At 31.5% G+C, this 11,494-nt stretch overlaps 1 long non-coding RNA gene across 1 annotated transcript; it reads right to left on the minus strand.

The window, feature by feature from the left end:
- Nucleotides 1-770: 770 nt before the first annotated feature.
- Nucleotides 771-2,875, minus strand: LOC128283379 (uncharacterized). The gene is made up of 2 exons (XR_008273725.1): nucleotides 2,660-2,875; nucleotides 771-2,547 (listed from the first exon to the last, which is right to left on the minus strand). It is a non-coding gene; the product is annotated as an uncharacterized LOC128283379 (long non-coding RNA).
- Nucleotides 2,876-11,494: the final 8,619 nt, after the last annotated feature.

Genomic DNA, 11,494 nt, shown 5'->3' on the forward strand with positions numbered 1-11,494 from the left:
TAAGCCCCGAAACTGATAACATATCGTATAACATGCATGGACTATTTAGATTTAAATGTATAATGATGTTGAAATTGAATTTTATTGATTGTAATTGCTCCCACAATGAATGTAGTACCCTATAGCTCAGACTTGACAATCAGGTCGTGTATAAGGGTGTGACAACCCCCTGTTACTTATATATAGGAAAAAATTATAAGAGTTCTACTAAAATAGAAAAAAAGAGAAAATATTATTTAATAGAAAATTGGAGTTTTGGAAAAATTCTAGCAGGGTGGGCAACAAACATAAAGAGCCTCTCCCGTAATGGTTGCCAACTTGCCCATTCATTGGGCTCTCTACGCCTTTCATGTATTGGGTACAATTATATGTGCAGCCTAATTTTAAATTAAATTATATTAATTTCATTTAATTATCCAACCCAATAACTAATTTTTATTCCCAAAATATTAATTAATTAATTCAATTAAATTATGTGCTCAATCAAATTCTAATTTTAATTTCATCAAAGTCATGACAACATTACCGTATTAGAATTTACGAGTAAATAAATTTAATTATCTTATTCAAGATAATGATGACTAATTAATTTCATTCCTCACTTTGAACTCTATTATTTAATTACATTCAATTAAAAATAATTTAAAGAAGTTAATTTAACTTTTGTGTTAGCCTGTTTTTTAAATGTTTTGATATAACCAAGTTGAATTATAATTTTGTGATTAATGATAAAATCCTACAAAATTATTTTCAAGTACTCTCAAACTCATAAAAAAATGGTTCAACATGTCTTCAAATATATTTCATGAGTTTAAATGTTCAAAACACTTTGGAAAATATCCTATTAAAATCATTTTTACAAAGATTGAGAAACTTCTACAGATACAAAGGAGCTAGTGTACCGATACAACTCAACTTCTACTTAACCTAAACCAAATTCAACTTAATCTTAATACATATAATAATTAATCTAATATAATATGCCATCCTAAAATTTATTTAAATCTAAATAAACAAATATCATGACCTTAATCTAAATAAATTAACCTTAGTTATTCAAAATTTAGAACAATATGAATCAATATCATTCAAAGCATTAATCAATAATATTCAAATTATGAGAATTAAAATAAAAGAAGAACATATATATCACAACAAGAGAAGTAAAACGTCCTTTAAAAACCATTACCAATAATGCAAAATTATTACTTAAAAATACTAAAACCAAAACAATGAAACTTGACGTTAAAGCAAATAGTGGGCAGAAATAAATTAAATCAATTAAAGTAATAGAAGCTAATGACAGTACCAAGCAACAGCAATTTAATGGTAATTTTGGTCGAAAATTAGTGGGAATTTGGAGATCAAAACAGCGGCTAAGATTGGAAACAAGACTGCGGCAATTATTTTGATACGGATGCAACAAATCGATTGACAATGATGTAGCAATCCGAAAAAAGTATACCACCTTATTGCTTTTTCATTTTTTTGTTATGGCAAACGGAGCAAACAAGAGAGTGGTCATGATAACAACAGCTTGGGCGACATCATAACAATTGATGGCAGCAGTTGTATTGGGTAAGGTCGGCGGCAGGTAGCAAGGTTTTGGAGCGGCAACGCAGCAAAAATTGGCAGCACTAATTGGATTGCAAACGGTGGTAACTCAGACGGCTCAAGTAAGGCAATTGGAAGCCAGAAAGAGAAGAAAAGAATATTGAAGGCAATTGAAGGCGGAAATTTGGGAGAATAGTGGCTTGCAGCAAGGGAATGCATAAGATATCTATTTTCAATAATTTAATGTTATTTTAGTATTTTTATTTTAAATTTCTGTTGAATTTAATTTTTTTCAAGATAAAAAGGTGAAATAACATTAAATTATTAGAAATGATACTATTTTCAAGGTATCCTAATTTCATAAAATCATTTATAGAAAAGCATATATGAAAAACAATAAAAGGAAATTTGATAAATTTAAGGGCTTTTAATAGTTCTACTTTTAATTATTCTAGAAATATAATACCACATTATATTAAGAAAATCCAAAATCTATTTAAATATAACAACAACACCAATAATAATAATAATACAACACACGCGCCACAACATTCTAAAACAAATGAAAGAAAAGTTAATTGCAAGTTTAGTCCTCTGAATATTGAAATTTCAATTTAATCTCTAAAATAAAATCGGAATTTATTTTAATCTCAAAATTATACTAGAATTCCAAATAAGTCCATGACACATAAGAAATACTAACAAAATTATATTTTAACAATTCATCCAAAAATTTTCAAAATTAATTTATTATAAATTTATATCTTTTACCGAATTTATCTCGATTCACACAAAATCCGATGCTGAAATTTTTGAGGTGTTACATATTGTGCCATGGACTTCCACATGATTATTAACATAATTAAAATCTTAATTAAATAATTTATTCATAGTTACCTGAGCTTACTAACCTACCTTAATGGATGCTCTACAACACTTAATCATGCTTACATGAACACCAATCAAACTTGGAAATCCTTAAATCATCATTTCCTAATTTTCATACAATAAAATTCATTCAAAAATGAATATAAATTCTTTTCAAGCTCATAATATTTCTCAATAAATATCAATCTAATAGAGATGTAGGAAGCTATTCTTTTACCTTATTGAAAGCTTCGTCTCACTGGTCATAGCTTTCCCTCACTATAACCCATGAAACCCTAACTGAAATTTAAGAGATTGATGGAGGAAATAAGTTCAATAGGTGGCCTTCGTTGAGATTTTACCAAAATTTTAAGGTGGATAGTTGAAATTTTGAGAGAAACTGAAGAAATAAGCAAGAAAAATGCCTTTTGCTTGTGGCTGGGGAGAAGAGAAATGAAGCTGATGGGGTTTTTTCACTTTTAAAAAGCTAAGAAATGGGCCCTAGGACTAAGCCCAACCTTTTCAAGTCTAACTTCGTCAAATTGTGGACCAGTTATTTAATTTGAGATTTCAATGATCCAAAATAATTCTGAATATAAAATGTTGTATTTAAATATTATTTCCATCATGTCTCGAAAATTGATTAGATTATTCTTTTATGATAAAATTATTATTATTATTATTATTATTTGCGTTTTTCACTGTTTTTCTTAAAATTTGATACTTAGAACAATTCAAATTCATAACTCATAATAAATCTTTAATAAAATACCTTGGGTAGTGAGAATTACAACTTTTCTCTTTTCTAGTGAAAATAAAAAATTTATAATTTAATCACTGTACTTTTTAAATTTTTAATCTAGTCTCAAAAGTGATTTTCATATCACCAAATAATGTTCTAACCTATTTGATGACAATTAATCCATAATAATTCACATTTTCCATTTTTGAACAATTTTGCACAATTTTGCACACTAATCCTCACACTTTTCAAAATTTATGATTTGGTTTTTTTATTATATTTTCACCTTTACAACTCTTTTCACATAATTCCAACTCCAAAGTCAAATTCCTTTCATAAAATTTCTTATTAGTTCCATTCAATAATTTTTTTCATAATTTTCTCAATATTTAAACCTAAAATTATGTTACGTGTCATATCAACATTTTCAGAGCCTTACATTTTTTTCTTGTCTTTGCATGTTACTTGGAAAACTTAATTATACTCTTACGACACGTTTGGTTCACAAAATAAAATAAGGCTATAATAGAATAACTATTTTGTGGGAATGGAATAGAGCCATAATGGAATTGAATAGACATAACAGTGTTTGATTAGTTGGAATGAAATTGATGAGTATTGTAATAATATTCATGTGTTTTGTTAAGAGAAATAAATATGTAATAGCAAAAAGAAAATACTCAAATAACGAATATGCCCTTTAATAAATTAAATTATATGTTTTTATTTTTAGAAAAATATTAAAAACCAAAAGCTTTAATTATTTTATAAAAGGTAAATCATAAAAAAATTCAAATGACTAATATACCGTTAAAATTTTTAAAAAAGATGCAAAAAAAATATAAAACCAATACACCTTATTGTATACTATTATTTTTATATTTGCACATCACTTTTATGTTTTATAAATTGAAGATCAATTATACCACTTAAATATGTTGAAACATGGAACAATTTCAGATTACAATCATAATCTGGGTAACATTTGACACATGTCAAGCACCATTTTACCAGCAACCATATGGCAAATTAATGAATATTCAAATTACATATGGCAAATTACATATAGCAGTAGGTAAAGCACTCTAGCTAAGCTCTCAAAGAGCCAACATCACACTCACATCTCCTAAGCTCATGAGCTAATTATTATAGAATTGAACTTGGCTGTACAAATATCCACTAATACAATACTAAATAACCCCATTCTCACCGTGAGGCTTTCCCTTATCTTCTTTCTTCGCAACAAGAACCTCACCGTAGAGAGGCAACACAATCCCTATGTATTTAGCTACAACAAAAACAAAAATTGCATCTCGTGCGTTCCTTGCAATCGTACCGATATCACCTATACCCTACAGCCAATCAAATGAAGCATCTACATTCAAGTTAACATAACCCAAAGGGTGACAAGTCAAAACTAGTTGTTGGGGATGAAGAGATAAAAATCTAATCACCAAAGATGCAACTCGGGCCAGCTCCATACTTCGTAATCTGTGCTTAAACTCTAATATTATCACATCTCAAAAATATTAGAAGAAATTGGATTAGTGAAATTTAGAGAGGTCACATTTTAATTTTTTAGTTAAGATTGTGAAATTATATTAAGTGAGTTAATTTGGTTTAGTGGAAAGGTGTTGTGTTTGTGGGTACGTGGATTTGGGTTCAAATCTTTCCTTTAAATTTTTGTTATTTTTGTCTTAACCCCTACACTTAAGCTTCTAGCATAAATAATATTTTCATTCAACTGATATCAAGAATAATTTTTTTGGTTCAATGGTAAGGCTTTAGCTTATCCTTTGGTCTTTTATTCAAATCCTTGTGTATGCAAAGTGATTTTTTTTTTTGAACTCTGAGGAAATCTGATAGATGGTTAGTAGTGGGATGTGGGTAATTTTGAAATTATCCCAAAAAATTCTTTCCCACTTTCCACTTCCCACGTTCCTCTCTTCCACTCCCCGCTTTTGTTTACTCTCTCTTTACTTTCTTTTGTTTCTTCCCACGTTTTGTTTTTCTTTTCTTTTGGATAATTCTTTGCTCTTCTTTTGCATGTATTTTCCCAATTCCAATCCTGTTCCACTTAAAGCTCTATATTCTTGTTTTCTCCCATTGTGATTCTTCCATTTATTCTATGTTCTTTTGTTCTCTGTTGTGGATTCGTGATGGATTCAGTAAGTGTCGAAATTATTTGAAGTTGGGTTAATTAGTCATAGTTTTTGCTAAAAATTTCTTGAGATTAATGTTGGTTCTATGAATTTTGTGCAATTATGAGATAAACGTGCTATGCTCCTCGTTTTCCTAGAAAATTAAGAATAACTTTGGGGCTGTTAATTTTATGGTAAGTGTAATGCCCCAAATTCTTGGATTTTTAAGTGTGTATGTTTGTTAAATAATTTGATTTGATATGGTAGTTAAGTGCCTTAGATGTTTGTTTTAGGTCTTGAGTTCGATTCCCTTGTTTTGGATTTTTCTATTAAATTTTGGCTTTATGTTAAGCCTGAGCCTTAGGGATTAAATTGTTTTTCTTTGTTGAATTATGACAAGAATGAGCCTGTTGGTTCAATAGTAAGGCTTCAGCTTACCCTTTGGTCTTGTGTTTGAATCTTGTGCTGCTCGAGATTGTGATATTTTTGTCCTATGCTTTGGTTGGTAGATGAGTTTAATTTAAACTCTGGTAATTTACCTTATAGGTTAAGATCTAGTTGAAATAAAACTATTTTTGTATGTCTTCTTATTTTTAAAATTTATCCTATAATCCCTATTTTCCCTCACCCTTTGAATCGTCCAACTATTTTTCTTTTTGTCACATTTTATTCCTCTTTTTTTTGGTTGTTTTGTGTTCTTCCTTCTCTTTTTTCTCTTCTTTCTTTTTCATTTTTCTTTCTTGCGCCTTGCTTCTTGTTTGATGTTATCTTGTGCTTTAGTGGAAATCTTTGTGTGGAGTCGATTGTTGGGACATAATACAATCAAAGTGTAAGTAATGTCATATTAATTTTCTGGTATTTGGATTTTAAATAGTTTTTCGATTCAAGGTGGGGGGTTTTGCTAGTGTTTATTTTTGTTCTTGGTTGTGACAAACACTCTCGTGTTTCAGTTAGGCAGAGGAATCAAAAATCAATTTCCTCCAGCAGAGTAGGTCTCATTTTGACTCTGTTTTCTGAGTGGTAAGTATTCATTTTTTATTTCGATTTGGAGGGATCTTTTGGTGGTTAATTCCTATGTTACATTGGTCAAATTGTAGGATTCGTGAGTTCTCGTTAGAATGGTTAATTGATTACTTCAACAGGTGTGTGAAAGCCACCTAAAAAACTCAATTGAAACTCGATAAAATTGTGAAACATGGCTGTTTTTTGAAACTGCCTAGCGTCACATGGCCGTGTGTATAGGCCGTGTGATTGGCTGTGTGTTGCTACACAACCATATGGTAGGACATGTGGAGCACACACCGTGTTTTTTTTTTTTTGCAAGCCATGTTGGTAAGCCGTGTGGGGCAAACGACCATGTAAGATTTTGCAGATCGTGTGGGTAGGCCGTGTGGACCACAAGAGCACACTTTTTGGGTCAAGTGGGCCACATAGCTGTATGGGCCTTTTTGGCCAATTTTTGCTCCTGATTAAGGGCCATTTGAGGGGCTCGAAACATAGGTACGTAGGTATCATATGGGGCTGGAAAAGCATAAGTTTTAATTCGTAAAAATACATGGGTAAAGCCTAGAAGGTGTGTTAAGTAGGATATGTTACAATTAGACTATACGCTATGTTTTGATCTGCATGAAAATATATGTGTATGCATGCATTACAATTTATGATATATGTATGTATGATATATGATTATGATATGCTTGTGTTTTAAGGTGGATTATGATATGATAAAGGAAGTGTTATATGATAGTTTTTACAGCAATTATGGCGGCTAGATCGCAAATTTTTGTCTGGCAGCTCAACTATATATATATAAGTGGCACATCACCACATATTGGTGTGATTGAATGGATGGACTCTTGTAGTCTTACATGGTGTGATTGGCTAGTCAGAGATGGTGTGCAGCAGATGGGGTAGGACATGATATGGCATGTTGTGTTATGATTCGATATGATATGATTGTTATGATACATTATAATATGTTAAGATATGGTCTGTATGGAATCTGATATGATATGAAATATTAAAAGATATGCTTTAATTTGAATTTTGAAATGTTATGACATGTTCTGATGTGTATATATATATTTGTACCGAAAGTGTGGGCCAAATCACACACTAGGCTTAAAGTTCACATATTATTTGATTTGTTTCAGGTGATCCTTTGACTTAGGATTGGACAGCGACATCGGAGCTCGGCTTTCACACTTTTTGGGTTTTGTATGTTATGAACTTTTCTTTATTTATAGACTTTTTAAGAACTTTGGACATTTTAATTTTGTTGGGGACATTTGAATTTATTTTGGTAATTATTTGCTAAAGTTTTGGTTTTTACCCAGTGTTTAAAACAAGACGACTAACTATAAACTAAAGGTAATAAAGACCAAATTGTTATAATGTGTCCGCTACCAAAATTTTGTCGAAAATCGCTAAAGTGTTTTATCTTGCAAATGTTTTGAGTAAATTGGTTTTGATTTAGTAAAACTATTTAAGATGTATTTTTGAAAATTGGTACGTTTTTCAAAAACTTATTCAAATCGATTTTCTCTTCGCTAAAAGTTGGTTTTCATCAAAATTAGATATCAGTATTTTTCACATATGATGTAACCTTTATAACCGATCGTAACATCTAGGCCGGGTATAGGGTGTTACAATAAGGGGATAGAAGATCTGTTTTGGGGTTGTTGTGCTAAATTTTGTTAGCAATGAAGTCAAAGATTTCAGTGTTTTGTTAATTGTTTATCGATTCATTTTAATGTTGTATGTACGATTTGGAGGGAGATATTTGTGTAGGGTATCATAATCATTGTCAGGTGTGTGATTCTAACCCGAAACGACGTTTGAAACTTGGAAAAACTAAAAAACAGATACTATTTTCAAAATCATTCTGCGTCACATGGCCTTCTGTCAAACCATGTGGACCATACACAGCCTGGGCTATTTGGGCCGTGTGGGCTATACGAGTGTATGTGAGGCCATGTGGGCCACACGGGCTGGCCAGTTGTACTGTATGGGCCCATTTTTCAAAAACTTTCCACTTAGGCTTATTTGCTCTAGAAATGCATAATCAGACCTTCCGTGGGGTCCGTTTGGCATAAATAATACTCGAAACATGACATCTGTCAAGATGTGTTAGTATGTGCTATGGTTAAGGTAGGTTAAAAACTTATGTACAATCTATGTTTCAATAACTTTGAAAGTACAATTATGTGTAAAAAAGTGCATGAAACCTGTACGTAAAAATAACTGTTTGTATAAACAATATGATATGCTATGATCTATATAAGTTATGTGTTATGTTACCCTCCATATAATATCTTCTTATGTATGCATGCCATACAACCTATGTCATATGTATGTTTGTTAATGTGATTTTGCATATGCATTGGGGTGGGTTCTGATTTGATGGAGGAAGTGTTTTCTAGAAGTAATACTGCAATTTTTGTGGTTAAACCATAATATCTGTCTGGCAGCTCAACTGCACAACTATGAGTGGCATACTACCATAACCCAGTGTGATTGGATGGATGAGCTCTTGTAGTCTTATTTGGTGTGATTAGTTGGACAGAGTTGGTGTGTAGCAGATAGGGGTAGGATCTATGATTGCATCTATAGAAGAATTTGATTATGTGTCTGAATCTAAATATGCATATGTATCTAATTATGAAATACACCTGATTCTGTATAAGAGAATGCATTTGAGATTTTTTATTTTGAAATTGTGAATTTCATTCTAATATATGATTATGAAAATATGATATTTCGATCTGACATATGTTTCTAGTAATGTGTACATTATAAGTAAAATTTTTTTTATGGTATTTACATTTGTTTTTGTTATAAGTATGTATTGTTTGTGGGCTGAGTCACACACTGGGTATCTTGCTCACTCGTTTGTTTAATATGTTTTAGGAGACTTTCAGACTTAGGACTTGGAGGCAATTCCGGAGCTCGGTTCACACAATTTGGTATAAGTGTGTTTTGGATTTTGATTTCGAACTTTACAATCTTTCAGATTTTAATTTGTTTTGGAATGTTAAATTTTGGTTTTGGTATTTGTTTTTGCATACGTATTATTTATAACTTGTAAACACATCCAAGATGACATAATTGATGGAACCTTAAAATTTTAAGAGATAAGAATTTTTTTAAGTAATTTTCTACTACAAGGTTTTGAAATTAATTATGACGTTTTACAACTCAATCGGTTAAACATTCGGGATTGTTTTATAAAATTAATAAAACAAGGTTTGCATTAAAGTGTTCACACGCAATCTTCTAAATACTTGTGTTTTAGATAAATTAAATAACTTTATTACTTTGAAAATAAAACTATGTTTTCACGTAAGTTAATCGACAATGTTTTTATGAACGTTGTAACCTTCATAATCTGACCTTAATGTTTAGGCTGGGTCTGGGGTGTTGCATTTAGTGGTATCAGAGTCAGGTTGCAAAATTCGGGCTTTGGTTTCTGGTTTTAAAATTTTATGCATAATGTATTTTGAAATTTTTTATTTTTAAGAAATTTTTTGAAAATTTGATGCGGGTGAACTTGCACAAAAATTTAATATTTTGAAAATGTGAATTCAAGTTTCAGACACTGATCTAAGTCAGTTACTTATACTCTAGTTAATTGCACTTTAGCTAGTTTGATGGACTTTAGAGATTAACAAATAAGATATTCTTTGCTTAAATATAACTACGCACTTTTATTAAACCTTAGACTTAGGATTTTTAATTACCGAAGCTAAACTTTAGACTTCTGAACTGAAGATAAGTAAAATGAATTTATGCGGTACCTGTGGACATGGGGCGTGAGGATGTGGTGGACGTTTTCAAGTGACTCACGCCGAGTCCTTTTCTCTGGGCAGTATGCTTAATTTGAAAATTAATTAGTGTGTGGAGACACCATTTTTGAGGATGGTAATTGGGAAGTTGAAGATGATGTTGTGTCTCAAGAAATGTTTAGATATTTACAAAGGTTTGTTGACGCCCAATCTATAACAATGAGTCGAGGGTCTGTGACTAAGCGACTTCGATTGAATGAAACTAAGATAGTGGAAGAGATTAATAGCTTAGAGAGCGAGGAAAAGGAAATGAATAAGTGAGGAATAAGAGGAGTTTTGGTCATTTTGACTTGAATCTACAATCTAGGAAACGATCCAAAATAGTTAACCCTCATTGGTTGAGGTAGATGTGAGTTTATGTTAGGTTTTGATTGGTGTTTTCTATGATAAGCATCGTTTGGGAGAGTGTTGGAGGAAAATGGGAGTTTGTTTTAGCTGTGGATCCAAAGAGTATTGTGCTAGGGTCCGTTCACGACATTCCCTTCGTCGAATGTAAGTTTCGGCTTAGAGACGAAATCAAAGACTATTTTGTGCAACTAGGCATCAAGAGGATTGAGACGTATTTGGCAGCAATACCAGTACATTTGCGATCTATGCCTATTGTACCCTGCATTGACTAAGTGTTTGGTTGTACTTAAATGTTTGATTGTCATTGGAGTTTCTGAGATTTTTGGGTTTGTGGAGTAGTTGGTGATTCTTTTCTATAAAAGGTTTCTTGAGATAAGTCAAGTTAGTGAATTGAAAAGTTCATTAGAAATATGTTTGGAAAGGGAGTGGAATGTTGTTTGGATTGTATTGAAACCAGAGTTGCGTAGCGATAGCATGGTGATAAGTTTGGAATGTGAAATTTCAGGTTTTCTAGTTAAGTGAATGATAAGATAGCAGGAATTTCGAGGACAAAATTCTTTTAAGGAGGGGAGAGTTGTCACATCCCGAAAATTGGGTTAGTGAAACCTAGAAGGGTCATATTTTGATTTTTGAGTTAAGATTGTGAAATTATATTAAGTGAGTTAATCTAGTTTAGTGGAACGGTGTTGTGTTTATAGGAGTGAGGTTCAGGGTTCGAATCTTTCCTTTGAATTTTTTTTTATTTTTGTCTTAATCCCTATCCTTAAGCTTCCAGCATAAATAATATTTTCCTTCAACTAACGTTAAGAATGGGACTACTAGTTTAATGGTAAGGCTTCAACTTACCCTTTGGTCTCGTGTTCAAATCCCTGTGCGTGCAAGGTGAAAATTATTTTTATTTTGAAATCTAAGGGAATCTATTAGGTGGTTAGTAGTAGGATTTAGTGGGATGTGGGTAGTTTTGAAATTATCCCAAAAATTTCTCTCCCAGTTTCCAC

This window comes from Gossypium arboreum, chromosome 2, assembly GCF_025698485.1.
Source record: "Gossypium arboreum isolate Shixiya-1 chromosome 2, ASM2569848v2, whole genome shotgun sequence".
Taxonomy (NCBI): domain Eukaryota; kingdom Viridiplantae; phylum Streptophyta; class Magnoliopsida; order Malvales; family Malvaceae; genus Gossypium; species Gossypium arboreum.